General features: G+C 33.4%; 1 protein-coding gene across 1 annotated transcript in view; it reads left to right on the plus strand.

Moving 5' to 3' along the window:
• Nucleotides 1-11,391, plus strand: part of LOC108736827 (open rectifier potassium channel protein 1) — an 88,386-nt gene that overhangs the window by 24,347 nt on the left and 52,648 nt on the right. The window lies entirely within an intron of this gene.

Consider the following 11,391-nt stretch of genomic DNA (forward strand, 5'->3'; position numbering starts at 1 on the left):
AGGAGCTTGACGAATCAGTCTATAGAGATGGCATTAATAGACTGGAACACCGCTATGAGAAATGTATCAGCCTTGGAGGAGATTATGTTGAGAAATAAAAAAAAAAATTTTTTAAAAACCTTGTTTTTCTTGGTCAGGCCGGAAACTTATCAATCCACCCTCGTATATCTATCCCTACAGTTGTACTATCTTTAATGATGTTGATCGCATCCTCGATGTATAGACTAAAAAGTAGCTATACTATATCGAAAGTTTAATTACTAAAAAACAACATGTTCAAATGGGGTAAGTTATGTATGATCCAAACCATACAAAAAAGCATTTTGATGAAATTCCGCTTTATACCATTCTTTCTTTGAAATTGCATCCATAAACTTTATAAGTGACTTTCCTTGCAAAGGAAATTATTATTATCACATTATCACATTATATAGCGACTGATAGCCTAAACTTATAATAAACATACAACAGACATGAAGTCTGAACATTATCAAATGGAATATTTTGACTGGTTCATAAACCTTATCATCTGTCGTTAAACTTGGTAATAATAGTTGTGCACAGTACTATTTACTTCTGACACTTATGAACGCCCAACAATGAAAAAAGTTCGAGAGAGCTAAAAATGCTAGTGCTGTTGAAAATTGACAATTTGATATTTTGCTAAATTCTACTACACTGTAGCCTCATATAAACCAGTAAGAAGATCAAATAACAATTTCGAAACTTGCAAACCAACTTTATTAAAATCAGTTCTTTCTTGTTTTACCCTTTGGTCATCACTATTAACTTTTATTACGAATGAAAAGGACGCCCCCATAGCGGAAAATTTACTGATCAATTTTATCTCACAGAATGTCATTTTTATTGTTTTGAGCTATATAAATAAAAACACCATGGATAAAAAAGGCTAGAAATGAGGACCTATTAGAAAGAGTAGGAGAACTGACGGCATCATGGAAGTCAATATGAAATCGGCAGGATAATTTGGTTGGACACAGTCTTAGAAATGAAACGTTACTTAGAGATTTATTAGAAATAGAGACAGGAGTTAATAGCAATAGAGGAAGATCTGGTTTACTTTATTGTTCGAAAATGGAGACGTAGGTTGTTCTAGTTTTGGAAAAATGCAAAAATTGACTGACGATAGGAAGTGGAGGTACGTGTTCCGCTATTCTTTGGGGTGAAGATTTTATGTTGATGATGACATAGAATAGTTTACATTTGCACGTAAGACATGTAGTTACTGAGAGCTTTTGGTAGGATAGAGGGATACTAAAGGATTCATCATCATCATAAGTTCGTCAGCCCTAAGACTGGTTGGACACGCATCTCTACTTTTTCCTTTTCTGAGCTAATCTTTGCATTTCGCTAAAACTAGAACATAGCACATCCTTAACTATTTGCGAACATTAATCTAATCTAGGTCTGCCTCTACTCCTTTTAACTCCTTTAATATGTCTCTGACTAGACCTTTATACCTGAGAATGTGTTCTACCAAACTACCTCGCCTATTTTTTATTGACATTCATAGAATCCTCTGTTCTCCTATTCTTTCTAATACCTCTTCATTTCTAACCTTCGCTATCCACGTTATTCTCATAATTCGCCTATAACAGCACATTTCGAACGCTTCTAACCTTTTCTTTTCCGTTGTGCTCACCGTCCATGTTTCACACCCGTACAGCGCCGGGCTCCAAACATACACCTTTAACAATCTTTTTCGAATTTCTAAATTAATCGTTCGCGAGCAGAGAAGTAGCTTCTTTTTATTGAAGGCTACTCGACCCTGCGCTTTCCTCTGCTTTATATCTCTATTACTCCTTCGGTCCTGACTTATTTGACTTCCTAGATACCTTTAAAGGAAGGATTAACAGTTTTAAATAATTATTCGTTACTATACAGTACCTTTTAACCCTTAACTTTCCAATAAGAATAATTCAATATTCTAGAATCAATATGCAACATTTTGAATTGTTAGGTATTTCCAGGAAGATTATTGCTTTAACAATGTCTTAGAAAATAAATCTATTGGTAGGTTTAGCTACTATTTAGTTAGGTCAGCTTCTTCTCTTCAGTAATTATAGACAAGTGCTTATCAATTTATTAAACCCAGAGCACTGCTATAACTTCGTATTAAGGCGCACAGGAATTTAACAACTCCAGCAAAGATCTTAAAATAAGATAATGAATGTAAACTAGAAGTTTGTAAGAAAGCAATAGATATCGAAGAAGTGAATTTCGGAATTAAAATTTGTTGCTGCATGATTATGTTGGCAGCATTTGCCTCAACTGGCATTCCGTGTACACAAATTCTGATGGTTCGCTTTTCGACTTGTTCTTTCCGAATTTGAAAGTGTGATCAGGATTAAAAGCATGTTCATATTCAACAAGATTCCCATTTATTTCAATTATCTGATTTTAAAAATCCACAATTGCTCGGTACGCTACATTAGAGGCTATGAAGAATTTTGCCTCATCTTCACCATGTTTTTTCGGATCGCCCCATTTGACGGAACTCTAAAAGAAGATTTTCGAACCCTCTAGAATATAAAGGACCGGATTAGATTATTATGACCATGGTGCTTCATATTATTTGTTTTGAAATGTCTACATCGTAACCCATTTTTCATAGGAAAAGTGTTTTTATAAATACTACCAAACAACAAACGAAATAAAATTAATTTTTATTAGGTACACGAATGATCACGGTATTTCTTTTTATTTAATTCCATTCGAAAGTAAAAACCATTTACCTTTTAATAACCATCTACTTAGTATTAATTTGTTTTTATCTTTTTTATTTATTGAACTTAAAAAGGTTTCTCTTGAACTTTAATATTATTATCTATATTGTGAATTTAACTTGGAAGTGATATTTTCGTAGCGGGAGATTCTTATAATTGGTTTCTTTTAAAAAGAATAACGCAATTAGCCTGCCTATTACAAAATGTAAACCAAATAAAATGGGATATTTAAAACAACTTTCACTAATTGCGATTTTACATAAACGTAAGGTTAATTATATTTTTAACAGAAACGCCCATAAAATTACTGATCTTATAAAAGTCAAAAACATCAACTGGAAACGCTGTCCTTATAAATAACAGAAATTGATTTTTTTACGAACTACTCTGGTGAGCATAAACTTAGAACAAAAATTGGTGAAATGCAGCCAAGAAAATGCTGTTTGCTACCAAAATACTCGTTAGTTAATAGCTAAAATGCGTGATCCTTGTGATTTTTCACCTCTATGAATCCGAACCCAATATATTGTTTAGGCATATATGATGTACGTTACAAAAACGAATTATTTAATATTAGCTTTGACCCGCGATTTCGCCTGCGGGAAACTATTTATAATTATATATAATTAATGCAATTATTATGTTACTAGATAACCCGGCAGACTTCGTAGTGCCTCAATAGATAAATAAAAGACCAAAACTTTTGTATAAAATAAACTTGGTTATCAAATGTCAAATGTTATGGTAGCGTTCAGAAATTTAATTTGTGACAGAACTTAAGATATATCAATCTACATAAAAATAATGTGAAAGATAGTTAACAACTTTCATATTTATTCACCTTTTGAACCTTCTCTGGAAGACCAAAATTAGCCAAATTGGTCCATCCGTTCTCGAGTTTTAGCGAGACTAACGAACAGCAATTGATAATCAATGAACAAATGAACAATTAAAAAAGTAGTCTTATACATATATTCATATAATATCTGCAGAGTTACAGTGAAATTAATCAGGCAAGCAAGTTTTCAAGAGTCATTTGTATCTTTATAGTAGTGATGAGCATAGCTGGACCAACACTAAGACTGGGATAATAGACAATAAGTGTGGAAGCTTTTGCGTAAAAAACTAATCGCCTTATTAATCTTGTACAAAATCACGGTAAATTGAATTCATTTTTAAATATCTAATATTGAATCACTGTGTAATAAAAGAATTGACATTTGTTTCGGCGGTTAAGCTATTTGACGAAAAGAGCTCTAAAAGATGATTAATTTGTAAACATCATACAGGTGAATTGAAAATCGAACACACGGATATCTATTACTCAATCATCAGAGGGCAGAATCATTCTCTGGAACGGTGCAACTTGTCAAAAATTATTTTTATTTTTATTATTTATAAGTATTTGGTTGTGCTTACTAATTCTGTTAGGCGCCTATCACGTTGAGATGAGCTACTCCGGGATTAGTTTCAGCAAGTAGATATTCATATTTTAAATGGACCTTGCTGGAGCATACGTAATCCTCAAATGTAGCATCGTACTACAGATGACGCTCACCACGCCATTTGTGGTATTTTCGAAAACGCGCTGTTAAGACAGCAGGTAAAGGTTGGTCTGTGTTCTGTTGGAGCTGCCTGCGACGCGCTTATGAGATCCAAAAAGATCGAAATCGCGATCCGCGTCTGGCAGTTTCGACAGAATACTGATCACTTCGAATTATTTTGTTCTGTTAAGTTATTTTCTATTTTTACGACTATTTTGTTCTTCAATTCAATTTTATCTGGTCCTATTAGCATTACTTTCGTTTTTTGTATATTGAGTTTAAATCTATTGACGCCTTCCATTTCTTTATTTATTGTTTCTTGAACGTTTGTTTTATCTCTGCTTGAATAACATATTATTGTATCGTATGGAAACATATGAATTTTGCAGGTATTCAGTGCGTTTCCTATGTCGTTAACATTGTAAGATAAATAACAGTGGTCCCAGTATGCTACCTTGTGGCACACCGTAATCAACGTTTTCGTTTGATGAAATTCCCTCCGCCCATCTCGCCCTCCTCTGGGTATCTGCTATACCAGAGCCGGGCAAATTTTAACTTCGCAGGAGCCGCTACATGAGGTTAGTTTGAGTCACTCCATACCCTTCAATGAGTACGAAAGAGTAAGCAGTAATGAATAATTTTGTTTTGTCTTTTTCTTCTCCCTTCCACTCCCATATCAAGCCCCTTCATCCCGTAGACGAGTGAAGCCACTCACGCAACTTAAATAATACCTACGAAAATTTTCGTTACTACGTTCCCAAAACTATTGGGTTTGGCTATGGAAGAGGGGTCTTATCTACGAAATGGAAGGGATAAGAAAAGGAAAGATTCATCTCACTCGCACTCGCAGGATCAATGAGGAGCTACTTGGTTAACCTTGAGGATCACTCGGGATGCAAAAGATCCGAGTTTGCCCGGCTCTGTAGCTGCTATACCGTACCCCTGATATCATATCCTTCCAGTTTCTTTATTAATATTTTTCTGTTAATCATTTGAATCGCCCTTTTCAAATCTAAATACACTAAAATTGTATTCATTTTTTCATCCCACTTCTTTTGCCTTTCGTTCAATACATAGGTACTGAAATGCAGTTTCACAACTATATCCATTCCTAAATCCCGACTGATACTGCGATAGTTTGTTTTCCGATTCTATTTATTGCATAATGTACTTATAAACTACTGTTTTAAGTCAAGAATTTTTGTGATTGCTGATAACGTGATAATATATTCCCTGGTCTATTGAATACAAATTTTGGAAGACAACTGTGGGCTTTTGACGACGAAGTTTTCATGTTATTTAATTTGACGATTGTCATAACCGAGATATGTACGAGTAAATTGTCACATTTTGAGGTACTTAGGTAATATCTATAGGCACTTCGAGAACAATGACTTTAAAAATTTACGTTTTCGTGAAACAGCAACGGTAAAAACAATTGCTATAAAAAATACCAACAGTGATAACATATATCACAAATACATGTACGAAAATATTTTCCTATCAGCTAAAACAATGAAGAGAATGTAGTTATTTTTTGCGAAACAAATTAAAAATTCAAACGACGATACTATACGATAAAGGTTTTCTTTCGCGTGACTTTGCTCAAGGTCTTTTAAACGCTCCTAATCTTAAGTAAAAATCATTTAGTTTATGCCTTATCTCACGAGAACAGTTCATTTTATCACTGCAAGAAGAGGACCTTACAAGTGCCTATTATTTTATGTTCGCTTCTGTTTTTATGGAATTTATGATTTGATTACTTTTTAACTGAATTCAGTCTTGACGTCAATCTTAAATACAGCTGTGATTTTCACTAATCATCTCTAGCAGCAGCGTAATAGACGTCTTAAAATTCGTTCAAAGGTTGAAAATAAAAAAATATGCTTAAAAAATCATTATCTTATCACTCTTAATAAAGATGATGTTTAAATAAATTGCAAATGCCCAGACATCAGGAGAAATCTAATTAATTATATAAAAGTATCATCGCAAAAAATATAAACCGTCACAGTTTATTGCATTTTATTTTAGTATAAATTTTTGACGTTTGAGGAATATCAAATATTTACTATTGAAACCTTTAAGTGTACACATATACAGGGTAGTCCAATAAGCGCGCCTTGCTCTCTAGTGGTCTTGCTGTTAAAACTGGAAGAAAATGTTTCTAATAAAAAATGTCCCTGGTCAAATGGTCCATCTGCAGAAACTAATTTCAGAGATGACGGACTTCCGGATATATCGGAAGTATACATCAGCTGCCTTATTTTAAATGGAACACCCTGCATATTGTTACATCTTTGAATTGGGTATCGATTTTAATGTCCAGTTTCTTAAGCATAGTTTTTGCCTGCGCGGTATATTTTTGGAGTTGTTTAGTAATTCCTAGAAAATCTGACGTTTGTAGTACCTTACAAAAATTTTAATATCTCGGCAATTATACTCGATAAAAAGATGCGGCTGTCGTTGTTGAAAAGAGCATGAAACGCACTTGACTTTCTATCTAAAAATCTCTTTCAAAGCACATTAAATCATTACACTACTAATGTTCAAATTCTAAATGTTTCAAACTTAGATAACTCATTTTTTTCAAATATTTGTGATGTGTAGGGTTCAAGTAATTTTATCAATATTTCGAATAAATATGATAGAATGTGTTATCGGTATGCCCATGCCGCTTAGGATCTATCCGTTTCCTCTGCACATTACAGAATAATTAACAAATTGCAATTATTTTGTAAACTGTCAAGCGTAGACCCTAATATGCCTTAATAAAGTCGAAAGAGAATTTAATTTTGCATCTGACGATGTGAAAATGAACCTAGCTTCCCATTTGAAAAAAATGAGTTATCTTTATTTGAAACATTTACAATTTGAACATTACTAGTGAAATGATTTAATGTGCTTTGAAATAAATTTTTGGATGGAAAGCCAAGTGCGTTTCATGCTCTTTTCAACAGCGACAAGCGCATCTTTTTATCGAGATATTAAATTTTTTATAAGGTAGTACAAACGTCAATTTTTCTAGGAATTATTTAATAACTCCAAAACGATACTGTACAGGCAAAAACTATGGTTAACAAACTGGACATTAAAATCGATACTGAATTCAAAGATGTAATAATTTACAGCGTGTTCCATTTAAAATAAGGCAGCTGATGTATACTTCCGGTATATCCGGAGGTCCGAAATCTCTGCAATTATTATTCGTAGATGGATCATTTGACCAGGAACACTTTTATTGGAAACAAACGGCAAAACCGCCAGAGAGCAAGGCGCGCTTACTGAGCTACCCTGTATTTGTATGTGACCAACACGTGAACACTAATAGTGCGGTGAATTTAGAAAAATTTTGTGGGTTTGCAGTGGCGAAAGATAATCAACATATGAGCTCTAACATGTGTTGAAATTCTGTATTCTTGCGTTTTCCAACTCAAGACTGCACCGCAATCGTACGTGGAGAATACATGTCAGTCACAGTACAATTAATGTTTTTGAAATGTTATATCTGTGAAATTTGTTAGTATCTGACTATAGTTTGGAGTCCCTACATTGTTTTCTTGTCCTTGCCCCTGGTCGGTTTGAGTACCTTTTCATATTATCAATAATATCTGTCTGTCGTCCCTACATAAAAATCAAGTTTGCAACGGAAAATAGTCTCGCCAGCTACGGGAAAATAATTACATTAACTGTAAGCAGATTTACACAACATTCACTTATTTAATTAATACGGGATTCAATCATATAACATAACATTCAAACTAAGTAGACAATAAATTTTCTAAATTCATTATGTTTCTTATGATGATGCCCGATCCTTCGTGTAGAAATGAATGAAATTTTTCTTCACTAAAAAAGTTGATTAAATAGAATTGAATCATATTGAGATGTTACATAAATATTTAACATGTTGTTATTAATGGAATTGATCTTAAAGAATTAATGATTGAATTCATTTCTCCAAATACAATACTAGCAATATTTTTCGCAAAAATTGTATTCAAATCTGTAAACGCATCTTTTAGACTAAAAAAAAAACTTTTGGGTGTTTCATTCCCACCAGCCAGTAATGCTGGTGGGCGGGCAGTCCCTCCGGACTATGCCGGAAGGTAGGGCGGAAGGCCCTCTTCAGCCTGCCTTCAGGAATCGTGGGAATGGGTGGGTGGTGATTCGGGTGAGAAAGATGAGACGGACGAAATGAAGACAGAAGAGAGTGAAAGATTATCTGTGGAATATTACTGCCTCAGCATTCACCTAAGTGATCCAAGGAAACCACAGAAAAACTTGGATCACCCGGAATCGAATCGGCGTCCTCCCGAATTATAAGCAATTTTCTAAACCTCTAGGCCATGCCGCTCGGTCATCTTTTAGACTCTAAATTGTCCATTTTTATACATTCAATTATTTTTATGATGTACCAGTTTACGCCCCTTCCCTTCTTCTTCCTTGTCCCAATATCAAAATTCAACAAATAGCTTATGTCTGTTCCCCGTTGCCTGTAGGTGCGACACCAAATTATTTCGGGTACATTTTTACTTTTGCTTATCATTCAAAATAGAGATCTTAATAAACCACTCTACAAGACATTTTTATTTTTCTTCGCATTTTTAAACTATTTTACAGTATATCATTTTTAGTCGTGGTTTTTCCATAGAAGCAGGATATTGGTATCAACTCCATCCTTTCGTAACTTCGGGGTGAAAGTACCCAATATTCTTCGCAAATGAGTTCTACTAGCAGCTTCAAACATAAATATTTATTGCATGTTCTGTTCATGCACGCATTTTTTGGGAAGCGATACTGTAATTGGTGATTTACGGAATAGGGAAAAAAATAATTGTTATCATGAAAAAGGTGTTTACTTACTTACGAGCAGTAAAATTATTTCGAAAAAATCTGTTCCTTTCATTTCACGCCTCAACTAGTCACTCGATCATTATGATATTTTGTAGACACACTGTTAGGGGTAAAAAAGGACATAGGGTACCTTTTATCTAGAAAAAAAATCTATTCCCGAAGGCTGGAAAAATTAGCTTATGAGCTTATTTAGGACATCAACGCAGACGAAGCCGTGGGTAGAAACTAGTATTAATTATAAACGCGATAAATAATGTGTTGAGGCGATGCATTCTTTCTTCTGCGACATAAAAAATGCCAGCAATGGTGAAAACATTGTATGTATTCGAAGGTAAGATGGGTAGGTGGCCTTGAGTGTAACCTTGACCTTAATATTCAAGATTATTTGCAGTTTAAGTTACGTTTTAATGGAAGTACATATTCTTGGCTCTAGCAGTGGAGGGAATGCCCAAAATATTTTAATTGAATCTCATTATTTCATTAATGTTTTAATCAAAAGTTATATATTTTCAACTGGAAGCTTTGGGCTCGAGCTCGGATTTCAAGGTCATTTAAAGGTCAAATCGTTATTTCGAAAGGAAATGTATAGTCGTTTCATCAGAAATGGGGAAAACGCCAAATTTTGTAATCGGAAATACCCTACCAATTTTATTGTATTTAATTTCTCATAAATATCTACTAAAAAATTAAGAACAAATCAACTTCAGGGAAATTTTAGATTTAAAGATTTCCTTCTTTTTCCTTTGCTAGAGTCAAAAACAATTCTCTTCTAAATATTCTCAATATAATAACTCTTATTTAAGCCTTATCAAATACGATTTTAGGCTTTACTTATTAACAAAATCGATGCTGTTTTTATATTATATTTTTTTTANTTTTTCTATATTAATAAAATCTGGAATTTTAGTCTGTTTGGAACACTTCTGTCGTGCGTACAGACTTTGTAGTTCACGTTTAATTTTAATTAATGTATCATCATAATTTCCCTGCATATGAAACTGTTCATTAGAATAAAAACCAATTTTTCGTGATACACTGACCGCATTGAGATCATCATTCAAAGTTGGCACTGCAAATTGTTCTTCAGTCTCTTCCTGTTCGTCATTTTCCTCTTCAACTTATGGTACAATATCATCTTCCGTAGCTGGTGCACAAATTGCAATAGAGTTATCTGCATCAATAAACTCCTTAGGTTCAGTAGCAGATATTCTGAGAATTACAATAGACCCTAAACTTGACACGTTTTTGTTTACTTTTGCTATATATATAAATTTAAAATGAATCACTACATCACTTTCCTATGAAAAAAGATCCCGCTTCATAATCAAAGGCATACGCATTCACTTATTTTATAGAAAACAAATAGATAATTGAAATTGATTATATTTTTGTAGTTTAACAACGTTAAGATTCTGATAAACATAATTAAAACTATAGATACACCTCTTGACTCATCATAATAGGCTCGTGGTATAATCTATTCTAATAGAGTAAAACACATGAATACTTATTCGTGGTGATATATAAAAGTACATCGATTTTCTATTTATGGGATAAAAAAAATAAATAAAAAAAAGACCAAATAAGGGGGTAAAAAGTATGATGATAGCAATCAGAATTAGTGATGAGCAAAGTAAAACTAAGACCAAAACTGTCCTAGTCTTGGTATTGGTTTTGCTTATTCGGTCATGGTCATGGTTTTACTTAAATACTTCTAGTCTTAGTCTTGGTCTTTTTCTTACTGATCGTAGTCTTGGTCTAGCCGAAATTACTCGGTTTTGGTCTTAGTCTTACTGAAATACCTCGGTCTTCGTCTTAGACTTGCGTGTTAAGTCTTAGCTTTGCACATTTAATCTGATACTTACGTTTTTTTTTAATAATTCATCTAAGCAGAAATTTATTTACCGATACAATAATTGTCTTAAATCCTAAAATTTTCTGTCATACATATGAACTTGTCATGACTTTTAAAGAAAATAATGTCGATAATTGTGAGAAGGAATGATATAAAAATTAAAATGTACTTTGTTCTTAAACTTTAGCATACGAGGGTGGATTGATAAGTTTCCGGCCTGACCAAGAAAAACAAGGTTTTTAAAAAATTTTTTTTTTTATTTCTCAACATAATCTCCTCCAAGGCTGATACATTTCTCATAGCGGTGTTCCAGTCTATTAATGCCATCTCTATAGACTGATTCGTCAAGCTCCTCAAAATAACCATTTACAGCTTCGATTACTTCTTC

Source organism: Agrilus planipennis, unplaced genomic scaffold, assembly GCF_000699045.2.
Source record: "Agrilus planipennis isolate EAB-ADULT unplaced genomic scaffold, Apla_2.0 scaffold167, whole genome shotgun sequence".
NCBI lineage: Eukaryota > Metazoa > Arthropoda > Insecta > Coleoptera > Buprestidae > Agrilus > Agrilus planipennis.